Source organism: Bubalus bubalis, chromosome 20 (assembly GCF_019923935.1).
Source record: "Bubalus bubalis isolate 160015118507 breed Murrah chromosome 20, NDDB_SH_1, whole genome shotgun sequence".
Taxonomy (NCBI): domain Eukaryota; kingdom Metazoa; phylum Chordata; class Mammalia; order Artiodactyla; family Bovidae; genus Bubalus; species Bubalus bubalis.
In genome coordinates, this window is record NC_059176.1 from 16,226,383 (window position 1) to 16,240,802 (window position 14,420).

General features: G+C 37.0%; 1 long non-coding RNA gene across 1 annotated transcript; it reads left to right on the forward strand.

Moving 5' to 3' along the window:
* Window positions 1-1,783: 1,783 nt before the first annotated feature.
* LOC123330712 lies at window positions 1,784-13,841 on the forward strand. Its single transcript, XR_006546786.1, has 3 exons — window positions 1,784-3,310; window positions 12,058-12,127; window positions 13,604-13,841. It is a non-coding gene; the product is annotated as an uncharacterized LOC123330712 (long non-coding RNA).
* Window positions 13,842-14,420: the final 579 nt, after the last annotated feature.

Sequence of the window (14,420 nt, forward strand, 5' to 3'; positions counted from 1 at the left end):
CCAAGGGACTCTAAAGAGTCTTCTCCAACACCACTGTTCAAATCATCAATTCTGCAGTGCTCAGCTTTCTTTATAGTCTAACTCACATCCATACATGACTCCTGGAAAAACCATAGCCTTGACTAGATGGATCTTTGTTGGCAAAGTAATGTCTCTGCTTTTTAATATGCTGTCTAGGTTGGTCATAACTTTTCTTCCAAGGAGCAAGTGTTTTTTAATTTCATGGCTGCAGTCACCATCTGCAGTGATTTTGAAGCCCCCCCAAATAAAGTCTGTCACTGTTTCCATTGCTTCCCCATCTATTTGCCATGAAGTGATGGGACCAGATGCTGTGATCTTAGTTTTCTGAATGTTGAGTTTTAAGCCAACTTTTTCATTCTCCTCTTTCACTTTGAACAAGAGGCCCTTTAGTCTTCTTCACTTTCTGCCCTAAGGGTGGTGTCATCTGCATATCTGAAGTTATTCATATTTCTCCTAGCAATCTTGATTCCAACTTGTGATTCATCCATACCAGCTTTTCTTATGATGTACTCTGCATATAAGTTAAATAAGCAGGGTGACAATATACAGCCTTGACATACTCCTTTCCCGATTTGGAACCAATCTGTTGTTCCATGTCCAGTTCTAACTGTTGCTTCTTGACCTGCATACAGATTTCTCAAGAGGTAGGTCAGGTGGTCTGGTATTTCCATCTCTTGAAGAATTTTCCACAGTTTGTTGTGATCCACAGAGTCAAAGGCTTTGGCATAGTCAATAGAGCAGAAGTAGATGCTTTTCTGGAACTCTCTTGCTTTTTCTATGATCCAATGGATGTTGACAATTTGATTTCTGGTTCCTCTGCCTTTTCTAAATCCAGCTTGAACATCTGGAAGTTCATGGTTCATGTCCTGTTGAAGCCTGGCTTGGAGAATGTTGAGCATTACTTTGCTAGCATGTGAGATGAGTGCAATTGTGTGGTAGTTTGAGCATTCTTTGGCATTGCCTTTCTTTGGGATTGGAATAAAAACTGACCTTTCCAGTCCTGTGGCCACTGCTGAGTTTCCAAATTTGTTGGCATATTGAGTGCATTACTTTCACAGCATCATCTTTTAGGATTTGAAATAGTTCAACTGAAATTCCATCACCTCCACTAGCTTTGTTTGTATTGATGCTTCCAAAGGCCCACTTGACTTCACATTCCAGGATGTCTGGAATAGTGGTAGATATCTAGGAGATCTAAGTGGAGAGTTTTGAGGACACAAGAGTATGTGTTTGTGTGTGTGTGTGTGTGCACATGTGTACACACATATGCATAGGGATACACAAGTGAGTAAGCATGAAATGAGAGGACCTGAGAAGCAAGTTCCATGTAGTATAATAAACTCTGAGTAACTTGAGGTTTGTGCTAGTAACCTGGGAGTCCAGGCCCAAAGCATAGGATGTGAATGAAGTGACCTGTATTCATAACAGGGAAGGTAGAGGAAAATCCAGCCAGAATACCAGGACCTGGTGAAGTTCCACCTTGGCAAAAGGAAAACAGGATTCCTGCTAGTGTGGAAGTGGGCCAGGACTCAGAGCACTGTCACATCCATTGTGTCTTCCAGCATAAAAACACAAAACAGTTGGGAGATCAAATACATGTGGACATTTTTTAGCCTTTTTTAAACTAAATATCTTTTCCATTTCCCATAAATTTCTTTTCCATGCTTTTGAAACTCCTGCTCTTATTGCTTTTCCCCTCAGAATAAAAATATAATTCCTAATTTTTAATGAACATAAAATTTACAGAGGGGATCTCCTTCAACTTTCAACCAACAAACACAGATTTGGCTCAGTCTACACTGACTTTAAAAAATTTCTTTCTTTCTGTTACAGTGAAATATACCTAGGAATCTCCTAATATTCTTCCAAGTTTTGCTTTTGAGCTCATCTCCTCCCTCCTCAGGGATCTTAATGTACTGATCATTTCCTCTTTCTTGTGTCTTCAATTTCTCCCTACTTTATTCTTCCCAGAAGAATTGAAAAACTCGAGTCTCTTCTATCACAAAACAAACACAAAACATCTGCTTTCTTTACCTGCCCAGTACTCTGTAACTTGCTGTAATCTGGCTTCTGTGTCCACTCAGTTACTGAAATTATTTTCACCAAGATCACCAAATGTCATTATTAAATCTAATAGATACTTTTCAACTTTTTCTAAATGGAACCACTGTCACTCTCTCTCTCTCCTTTAAATACTCCTTGCTTTGTCTTCTAAGTTACCCACTCCTTTTTTTTTATTTCATATTTTTCTGATAGCCACTATACATCTACTTTGCATGGTCTTCTGCTTCTTCTACCAGGAATTTCAGCTCCACCTCTTTCCCTGCCTTGTTACTTGCACTCTTGCTTTATCCACATCACCCCTACTCTTCCTAAAATCAGTTTTGTTCTTACACACTCCAAGAAGTTTTTCCTGAATTTTGAAATGTGTGTTCTGTTCAAGTTTGTATGCTTTCATAACACATTTTCTTCAAATAGCGCTCACCACTGTGGTATTGTAATCGCCTCTATACACACCTGTTTTCCTCATGTTATTGCTGCTCAAATTATGGCTTGGAAATGCTCAGCATCAGCTTCGCTTGAGAACTCCTTAGAAATGCAGAATCGTGGGCACCACCTCAGACCTACTAAATCAGAACCTGCCTTTAAACAAAATCCCAAAGGATTAATATCCACATTAAAATTAGGAATCTTGGTGTGGTCATAGTAGGCATTTGATAAAGATTTGTTCAGTGAAATAGAAAAATCCCTATGTACCCAAAAAATCTGGACAGAAGAAAGCAAATAGGATGGATTGTCTTAAGGTTAAAGTGATATATTTAGATGGAGAAGAAAATGGCAACCCACTCCAGTGTTCTTGCTTGGAGAATCCCAGAGACGGGGGAACCTGGTGGGCTGCCGTCTATAGGGTTGCACAGAGTTGGACATGACTGAAGTGACTTGGCAGCAGCAGCAGCATATATTTAGAAAGACACAACTTAAAAGTACTGCGGAATTGAGAAGGCTCTTTTGATCAGGTTCAGAAAACAATTGCACACAGCTGCTCTGCATCTACTTAATGCAAAGATGAGGGGGTGTGAGTGAGTGAGTGCACGTGTAACAGAGAGAGGGAAAGAGAGAGAGAGAAAGAAACAGAAAGAAGACGGAAAATAAATGTAGTTTAGCTAGTGAGCTTTGGAAATTTTCACTGGTTAAATTTCCTCTGACTGCAGAGCCCCATGGAGTCACTGTCTCAATGGAAACTCCTAGAAGATGCCGAATTCAGAAACTCCTCCTAAGGCAACACCAGGTCTGTTGATTTTATTCCATTTAAAAAATTATCAGAACAGGTTTTGCATTTGGTTAATATTTACTGCTACACAACTTACACAACTTGCAACATGCTCTGCCATCTAATGATAATTCAAAGGAGGGTCAGCAAACTAGGCCCCAGGGCCCAAATTCAGCCTTAGCCTGTTACTGAATAGCCAAAAAGCTAAGAATGGTTCTCATTTCTTTAAATTGTTTTTAAGAAAACAAAGAATAAAATATGACAGACCTAAGTAGCCCTCCAATCCTAAAATGCTTACTGTCTGTGTCTTTACAGAAAATGTATGATAGTCCTAACTCAAAATTAACACTAAGATCCATAACACTATCAGAACCAATTTAGGGCACAATCACACAACAAGGGAAATATTCAGTAACAAGAAAAGATCTTTAAGTCACCATCTGCCATAGCTCTGGTGTGAATGTACACACACCGCCCGCCCCACCCTCCCCTTTCTCTTTCTCTAATATTGACCAGAAACTCCTGGATAACTTTTTTTTTCTTTTTTGGCACAATCATTATCACAGAAAATAAGGAAAATAGAGCTCTTCTTAACAATTCCTTGCTTCTGTTTAAGGGGTAGTATTTAACAAAATTTATTTTGTTTGAAAAATACTCTTCCAGTTTTCACTTAAATTTTATAAAGAAATCATTACTCTGCCAGAAAAAAATTAACTTTTCAAAAAGTAGGTGCAGTCATTTCAGAGTCTTGCACTTGTGTGTTAGTTTGGGTATGTTAGTTTACAACAGCTTCTGGCTTCACTTCTTTTTTTTTTTTAATTTTATTTTATTTTTAAACTTTACAAAATTGTATTAGTTTTGCCAAATATCAAAATGAATCCACCACAGGTTCAATTCTTATGCACACAGTGGTAGCAGTGCTTAGGAAAATACTTTATTCCTGCTGATAAAGTGGATTCTTGTTATGATTTGATATAAAGATGGCAGTTTGTGCAAAAGATCCCAAGATTTGACTGGGTGGAAAGGTGTCTCTATCCCTGTTCAGAATATGTAAAGAAATTTGTTTTAAAATTTGTCAATAGTTTGATCATGGGATATGTGCGCATATGAGTGTAATTTTTGACACATTGCCTATTTTTGATTAATGAAGTAAAAAAATACTTTCTCAAAAGGTAAAGTGATTTTATACTATTTTGTTTCTGTTTAGTCTGGGAATTATGACCTTGTATATATGTAAAATGTAAAATTATCTCTTATCACATTTGTGAAGTGATATTTTGGAAGCACCTGTTGGTATTCATAATTTCTTAGGCCTGCCCGAGCTAGATAATCCAAAATTAAGTGAAAGTGATTTTTAGGGAGCTTTTGTGTATGATCATATGCAGGTTTCCCTGGGTTTCCCTGATAGCTCTGTTGGTAAAGAATCTGCCCTCAATGCAGGAGACCCTGGTTTGATTCCTGTGTCAGGACATGCTGGAGAAGGGATAGGCTACCCACTCCAGTATTCTTGGGCTTCCCTTGTGGCTCAGCTGGAAAAGACTTTGCCTGCAATGCAGGAGACCTGGGTTCAACCCCTGGGTTGGGAAGATCCCCTGGAGAAGGGAAAAGGAAAGGCTACTCACTCCAGTATTCTGGCCTACAGAATTTCATGGACTTGTATAGTCCATGGTGTTGCAAAGAGTCAGACACGACTGAGTGACTTTCACTCACTCATATGCAAGTTATGGAGGGAGGAAATACTCATGACAATGGAAATTATCCCCTAACTTAGATTTCCAGATATTTTGTCTTTATTTCCACTTGAATGCTGAGTGCTTATGCTTGGAAAAATAACTTTACAAAGTACATGTGTCTGTGAAATTATTTGAAAACAGTTTTAATTGTTAGGGTTTCTATGATTAGACTTGAATTGAACTTATCCCCCTTCTGTTTTATACAACATATAATGTGACCCAGAGGGTGCTTTATAAAACTTAATATATTTAAGGAATCAGTAATGATGTTAATTAAATTTGATCTTACCTTAGGGTAGGGTAGAACAATCTTGAAAAAATTAAAAAAAAAAATTAGTTTGTGTAACATTCCAGGCTAATTTTCTCCATATTACATAGCATCCCCAAAGTTAAGGTTAGTCATTACTTTTACCGTATCAGTTTTAGAGAGGAGCATTGACTTCACATCAGGTATTAACGGTTTTTACATAACATACAAAACTGTCAGCTACCTCTCTTATTTTTTGTTTATTATCAACACTCGAGTTGTAATGACTTAAATGATACAAATACCTGTTTTATGACTAATATTTGCACAATAGCATTCAAAGCATGAATGGTAGAAAAAAATGAGTGGGTCATGCTTTCAAAGTAAATTTTATGAGGCCAGGGTAATATCATATTCATCTTTACTGAATAAGATCATGGTACATGGTCTGTACACAGAGAATAATCATTCGATGTACATGTTGAATATGAGTGAATTTGTGATGAATATAATGGGAAGTGGATATAAGAAAAACGCAGAATTAATCGTAAGATAATAGAAGCATGAGAATATAAGTACCTTAGGAAAGGTTCAAAGTGATGTGAGAGTTTCAGGAAGACAGTAATTACATCAGGTTACATACAAACAGACAGGAGAAGAAATGTAGGAAGATTGCATGTCAAAGGAATTCTTCAGATGCCACAGGAGGGTAGGATGGTGAGAAATGGTTAAGGGGCAGTCCAGCCAGAGAGAACTCACATGAAAAAGGCACAGAGATGGGAACACACGGCAGGTGTTAAGGGATTGGTGACTCCTTTGGATGGACTCTACTGTGAGGTACAGATGGGGAGGACATGGGAAGATTGGGATTTAACATGCTCTGCTAGAATCGGAGAAAAAAGAGTAATTTATATCATCTAATCTGTAGGATTGTCAAAATGCTCTACAATAAAGTATTTAAACAAATCTCCTCAAGTTGACAGCAAAAATTATACAGCAGCTTTAGGTAAATTGTTCGAGTTTTTAAAAGGCAGAGTTATCAAGTAAGCACCTTAAATTAAGCCCAGATTTGCTTCAGAAGTAGAAGATGTAACTTTGATAATCCTTTTAGCAAATATGTTCTAAAATTCTCTTTTGTATTAGTTTTACCTTTTGTGAATGGAATGAGCATAGATATTTTTACATCCTCTTAAAGGTAAAATTATCTTACTACTTCTTTGCTTGCTTATTAGAGCATCAAAATACTGGGCAATAAATTTGGTTATAAGACATCTTGCATTTAGTATACATGGTAAAGAATCTGCCTGCCAATGCAGGAGGTGCAAGAGACAATAGTCATGGTTTGGTTCCTTAGTCATGAAGATCCCCTGCAGTAGGAAATGGCAATCTAGCCTGAAAATTCTAGGCTAGAAGAGAAGCTGGTAGGCTGCAGTCCATGAGGTCACAGAGTCAGACACGACTGAGTGACTAAGCACCACACAAAATATGCATTTAAATCTTGATTCCTTATATTTGCTTATTCTTTGCTTTTCATATATCATTAAAAATTATTTCTTGATTATACTTTCATAGGGAGCATTTGAGAATATTTCTTGAACATTTGCATTTCCAGTATATGGCAATGCTGTCATATGGCTGTTTGAAATTGTAAGAACAATCATAATGAAAGGAAGCAGATGTTCATTGCTGCGAAGGAATCGTATGTGATGCTACTACCAAAATATACATCTTCCATCTCAAAAAGATATTTTTCGTTTCTCCTTTCTTAGAATTTCCTATGTATATTATTCACTGCAGGAAATAAAATGTTAGAGGGAATATCATAATAAAATTTAAGTGTCATACCAAAGAAGAGTTTTTGGAAATTAACTTCAGAGATTTGAACAACTGCTTATTTCTTCTTTTTATTTCTAGGAGGTGAAACTTTTAAACTAGATTTTCCTGAGATGGTTTATGGGTGGCTCATATACTAGGGAATATAGAAAGGTGCAGGAATCTAGGGAGAAGAAAATATTTGTGTCTAAAGAATATGTTTAAAAATTATTTCTAGTGAAATATTGTCTTCACATCTTAGTGAATTTTATTGAGATGTTTTGATGTAATATTACTTTATTGAGACGTTTTTCTCAAAACTCACTGGAATAGGAATAGTTTTTTAGTACACATAGAGCATTTATTTGGAGTCAGTTTTGACTCTGAAACGCAGTACTTGGATGCAATCTCAAAAACAACAGAATGATCTCAGTTTGTTTCCAAGGCAAACCATTCAGTATCACAGTAATCCAAATCTATGTCCCAATCAGTAAAGCTGAAGAAGCTGAAGTTGAATGGTTTTATGAAGACGAACAAGACCTTCTAGAACTAGCACACAAAAAAGATGTCCTTTTCATTATAGGGGACTGGAATGCAAAAGTAGGAAGTTAAGAAACACCTGGAGTAACAGGCAAATTTGGCATTGGAGTACAGAATGAAGCAGGGCAAAGGCAAATGGAGTTTTGCCAAAAGAACACGCTGGTCATAGCAAACACCCTCTTCCAACAACACAAGAGAAGACTCTACACATGGACATGACCAGTTGGTTAATACAAAAATCAGAATGATTATATTCTTTGCAGCCAAAGATGGAGAAGCTCTATAGGGTCAACAAAAACAAGACCAGGAGCTGACTGTGGCTAAGATCATGAACTCCTTATAGCCAAATTCAGACTTGAATGGAAGAAACTAGGGAAAACCACTAGACCATTCAGGTATGACCTAATCAAATCCCTTATGATTTTACAGTGGAAGTGAGAAATAGATTCAAGGGATTAGATCTGATAGATAGAGTGCCTGAAGAACTATGGACAGAGGTTCCTGACATTGTACAGGAGGCAGAGATCAAGACCATCCCCATGAAAAAGAAGTGCAAAAAGGCAAAACGGTTGTCTGAGGAGGGCCTTACAAATAGCTGTGAAGAGAAGAGAAGCAAAAGGCAAAGGACAAAAGGAAAGATATACACAGTTGAATGCAGTGTTCCAAAGAATAGCAAGGGCAGATAAGAAAGCCTTCCTCAGTGATCAATGCAAAGAAATAGAGGGAAAAAAATAGAATGGGAAAGACTAGAGATCTCTTAAAAATAATTAGACATACTAAGGAAATCTTTCATGGAAAGATGGGCAAAATAAAGGACAGAAATGGTATGGACCAAATAAAAGCAGAAGATATTAAGAAGAGGTGGCCAAAAATACACAGAAGAACTATACAAAAAAGATCTTCAGGACCCAGATAATCACGATGGTTTGATTCCTCACCTAGATCGAGACATCCTGGAATAAGAAGTCAAGTGGGCCTTAGGAAGCACCACTACGAGCAAAGCTAGTGGAGGTGATGGAATTCCGGTTGAGCTATTTCAAATCCTGAAAGATGATGCTGTTAAAGTGCTGCACTCAATATGCCAGCAAATTTGGAAAACTCAGCAGTGGCCACAGGACTGGAAAAGGTCAGTTTTTATTCCAATCCCAAAGAAAGGCAATGCCAAAGAATGCTCAAACTACCGCACAATTGCACTCATCTCACATACTAGCAAAGTAATGCTTGAAATTCTCCAAGCCAGGCTTCAACAGTATGAGATGTTCAACATGGATTTAGAAAAGGCAGAGGAACCAGACATGAAACTGCCAACATCTATTGGATCATCAAAAAAGCAAGAGAGGTCCAGAAAAACATCTATTTTTGCTTTATTGACTATGCTAAAGCCTTTGACTCTGTGGATCACAGCAAATGGTGGAAAATGCTTCAAGAGATCGGAATACCAGAAAACCTGACCTGCCTCTTGAGAAACCTGTATGCAGGTCAGGAAGCAACAGATAGAACTGGACATGGAACAATAGACTGGTTCCAATTAGGAAAAAGAGTACGTCAAGGCTGTATATTGTCACCCTGCTTGTTTAACTTATATGCAGAGTATGTCATGAGAAACGCTGGGCTGGATGAAGCACAAGCTGGAATTAAGATTGCTGGGAGACATATCAATAACCTCAGATATTCAGATGACACACCACCCTTATGGCAGAAAACAAAGAAGAACTAAAAAGCCTCTTGTTGAAAGTGAAAGAGGAGAGTGAAAAAGTTTTAAAACTCAACATTCAGAAAATTAAGATCATGGCATCTGGTCCTATCACTTCATGGCAAATAGATGGGGAAACTGTGGAAACATCGACAGACTTTATTTTTTTGGGCTCCAAAATCATTGCAGATGATGGTGACTACAGCCATGAAATTAAAAGACACTTGCTCCTTAGAAGAAAAGCTATGACCAACCTAGACAGCATATTAAAAAGCAGAGACATTACTTTGCCAACAAAGGTTCGTCTAGTCAAAGCTGTGGTTTTTCTAGTAGTCATATATGGATGTGAGAGTTGGACTATAAGGAAAGCTGAGCACCAAAGAATTGATGCTTTTAAACTGTAGTGTTGGAGAAGACTCTTAAGAGTTCCTTGGACTGCAAGGAGATCCAATCAGTCCATCCTAAAGGAAGTCAGTCCTGAATATTCATTGGAGGGACTGATGTTGAAGCTGAAACTCGAATACTTTGGCCACCTGATACGAAGAACTGACTCATCTGAAAAGAGTCTGATGCTGAGAAAGATTGAAGGGGCAAGGAGAAGTAGAGGACAGAGGATGAGATGGTTGAATTGCATCACTGACTTGATGAACATGAGTTTGTGTAAGCTCTGGTGTTGGTGATGGACATGGAAGCCTGGCGTGCTGTAGTCCATGGGGTTGCAAAGAGTCAGACAGGACTGAGTGAAATGAACTGAACTGAATTTTAATTGTTTTATGATTCTTATTTGATAAGATGGGATCAAGGATCTTCTCAGTATCATCTCCTGGTGCCTTGTGTGTTGTCTTGGGTGCATGACCACATATGGGCACAAAGTTCCAATAATGTAATAATGATAAAAATATTTATTAAAAGTCAAAACTAAGAATATTGCTTATATTTGATTCTCCAATCAAAGATCAGTTGTTCTGATCTTAGCCTAGCAGAGACAATAACTAAATGATGATAATACTTTAGATTTAGACTAACATTTGCAGGTAACAATATTATTTACATTAACAATGTAACTAACAAGTAGGAATAAAAATAATATTTATATTGCTGATAACTAATTATAGGTAACAGGTGTTTTAATTTGTGCATTAGGAAAGTGATTAAGTTCTTAATCTCAGTGAGTCTCAGTTTTTCCAACTGTAAAACAGGCTTTAGTAATCATTCTCACTTGTTTTGAGTTTACACAGCTAATGAGTATGAGAGCTGGGACTCTAATCTAGGACTGCTGAATCTGAAATGATGGCACTTTCTCTTTAGTAAAAGGTTAGTTGTCCTAAGACATGACTTTATCTTATCTATTCAAAGGCTGTTGACTCCAGCTTTCACGTTATTTTTATTGTATCATATATTTGAGCTAATTGCATGGTAGCAAACATTCAAAAATGAAAACGTTCAGTTAAGAATGCAGACATTTTTGACTGTGATATTCACCACATGGTAGATGTAAAAACTCAGAATCAAGACAATTTTGAACTAACAATTTCAAGAATATATGATCCAATATCCTCGTTCTGCTGAGGACAACAGTGGATTGATGGCTCTCTGTACAAAACACAGGAGGGCTCTTCATGAACCCAACAAAAACTAAAAATGATATTACAGTAATGGTATTTTTGGAGGAAATGGTTTGCTCTTTTGGATTTTTCATTTAGATAGTCCTTTTTATATTTGGAGAAAGACGGCACTCTGTCAAACTCCTAAGTAAAGGAAAAGCAATCCAGACCATTTGTGTACACTGGAAGGCACATCAGGGCGTTAGCAATCTTGAAGGAAATTGCCGTTTGAATTATTTTGCTCACTTTTATTACCAGATGGTTTAAGATATTTAATAGACATGACAATGCTGATGTTATGGCCTGACAATACAAGAATATTCTATAGAAACCAGACAGTAAAAAAATAATTGGCTTTATTCTTTGTAATATATGAGTTCTCCACAATCTGGCGGGACTAAAGCATCATCACTTTAGCTCATGAGCTATGCCAGAGCCTGAGTCACTGCTCACAGAGAGGTAAGAAATGTTCCGAAATGACATCAACAGAGTTTGTGACTCCATGACAACGAAAGGTGCGGGGAGTTTCATTTTACCATATTAAAGATTTTCCCCTTTAATTTACCATATTTCATTGAATCTAAGATGTTACAATGATGCACATTACAGTTTAATGGTGTTAGCTGAAACCCAGGTTGCATTCTCTCAACTTAAATCTGTATTATCCTGAGCTGAATGAATTCTCTCCATAATAATAAAATAAAAATAATCTAGGACAGCAGAATTATTTTTCCAGTTTATGTTAGTTTATCAATCCTCAAAATATAATTGAGTGCCTCTTTCTGCTTGAGAAAGTGCTATATATAACAACCTGGGACTTGACCTCAGAGAGCTTACAGTTATATGGGCATTTGTGAAGCAATGTGATAAGTGCAGTTTATAGTCATATACAGAAGAAATTATAGCACCTGTCAGAGCATAAGTAGGTTGTGTGGGCTAAGAACAGAGTTCTTAAGTTCTTAATTACAGTAATTATTAATAATTGCTAACGACAATGATGCAACATATACTCTCGCTATTATATAATGAATGGTTTTCTGCCCCTTTATTTGGTATCAGCAATCAAGAATTCTCTCTTTAAAAGTAACATTTACTAGTATATTAGGTTGAATAATGTGAAATTGTTGTTTCTATAGGTTAAAAATAGCTGAATTGTGGCAATTCATGTGACTCAACCTATTCATCTTGCTGAATAGAAATTTCCAAGTGAGTCTTTCATGCTGTTTTGTGCCTTCTTTTTGCAGTTGCTTAGATCTTATGAGAAATACAGAATCAGTACTTTTCAGTTTTGATGAATCTATTCCTCTTACCAAATAGCAAAATTTATATACATATTTTTTTTTAACATGTGATTGGGAACTAGAAGAAAGAAATTTTGAATTAAAGTAGTAGATTTCTTTCCTTTAATTTAATTATTGGCCTCTAAGACAACTCTCAAAATTCCCAAGAAGACATGAGATACTACCAGATCCCATAAATAAACTTGTCCAAGTTAAGTAACTGTTCTTGGACATGAAAAACCGTCGACTTGTTCAGCATACAGTCAAAAGCAAAGTTCATACCGTTTTTTGGAAGTGGCCCCCCACTCCTGTCTTAAATTCTGAGTTCTTTATGGTCATCTTTGTATTCAGTTCCAGTTGGTATCGAGACTTGTATCCATAAGAAGTAACCCTACCTATTCAGCTGAAATGTTCTGAAACTTTCTCTAAGAGATGGGATAATGGAAATACTATACATATGGATCATTAGCAATTTGACTCTTAGAATTGTTTCCACTCCACTTTCTACTGTATTGCAGGATCAATAATCAAGCAATCTTCTTTCTGCTGGAAAGAAATGAAACATGATGACTTAAATTTTTTAAAATGTTTGAATCTTTGAGAGTTGTTTTGCCTTTAGAGAGTGGTTTAGAAAACTACTAAGTCTTTTGAAGCCAAAGCAGAATGATACAAATTTTTTTAAAAAATGAAAAAAATAGAAATTTTCAAAATGTATATTTTTAAATTTCAGTATGTGATAAGATTTCTTTCATTTGCTTCTGGTGGGAATGTAAATTGCCACCATATTTTACAGAGGATCATAGATAATTAGGTATAGTACCATGCCAAAAGTCAAGATATAAAATTATATACAAAGTCTCAGTTATTAAAACAATAGGAAAATTAAAATTTTCAAGAAGAAAGTATGTCAAAATATAAATAGTGATTATTCTTGGGAAGTGGGGAATGGGTTATTGAGTGGGGGGAAAAAAACAACTCAGAATGTGAGAGCTGTGAATTTCAGTTTTATTTGGGGGCTTACTGGGGACAGGAGACAGCATCTCAGATAGCTTTTGAGGAACTCCTGCCCAGGGGAGGAGTCAGTATACATATGATTTTTTTTTCCCCCTTTTTTTGGCTTGAGAATCAAATACACATCTTGGTTAAAAAGTTGCTGCTAGTCACAAGAATCATATATCTCAGTTAATATTTTTAATGTTTATCAACGTATGGAAGGTGCAAGAATCTGGGCCCAGTGAAATTCTTCCTTAGATATACATTCTATTTAGGGGTCATATATACAAAGCAGATACATCCTGCTTTATCCTGAACTCCTTTCAGGGTGTACTTGTACAGCGGTTGCAGTAGCTAATGACTTGATCTTTGTGGAACTAAATGGTGGGCAACTTTCTTTTGTTTACAGGATGTAGATGAGGAACAATAATTTTCCTCCATCCTATGGTTTTGGCTGAGCATCCCTGTAATTAAATGACAGATTAACATGAGAAAAACAAACAGAAGTTTAATGACATTTATACTTCCTGTATGGGCTTCACAAGTGATTCAGTGAAGAATCTGCCTGCCAGTGCAGTAGATGCTGATTCGATCCCTGGGTCAGGAAGATGCTCTGGAGTAGGAAGTGGCAACCTGCTCCAGTATTTTTGCCTAGAAAATTCCATGGACAGAAGAGCCTGGTGGACTGCAGTCCATGGGATCACAAGAGTTGAGCACGACTGAGCTACTTATCACACACACGCATACCTCCTGTACATAAAGGAGATACCCAGGAAGACTGAGTAACTCCCTGAAGTGGCCCAAGTCACCACCTTAAACACCATTTTCAGGCAAAAGTAAAATAAAGATGTTGGGGCAGGGAGAGGCTGGTTATGCGAAATTACTAGGAAAAGCAAAAATGATACATGGTATGATTATTATGCAGATTTATGTGCCTTCTCCATTGATGAGAGTTTCTAGAGATTATTCACTCTCCTCCTCCTGGTACAGAGAGGGAGATACCATTACAATGGCAATTTCCCTTATAAGTGTAAATTTCTCTTGTAAAAGGGTAACTCCTATTACATTTTCAGAGCTTCTCTTTGTTTGCTGTTTCTTAAAAATAACCAACTATATTCCTTATGCCAAAAAGGTATATTGTGAGGGTGGCGAATTCTGCTCAACCTTCATGGGTAAGCTTATACTTTTTTACACGCTGTGTGCTCAGTTGCTAGGGCGTGTCCGAC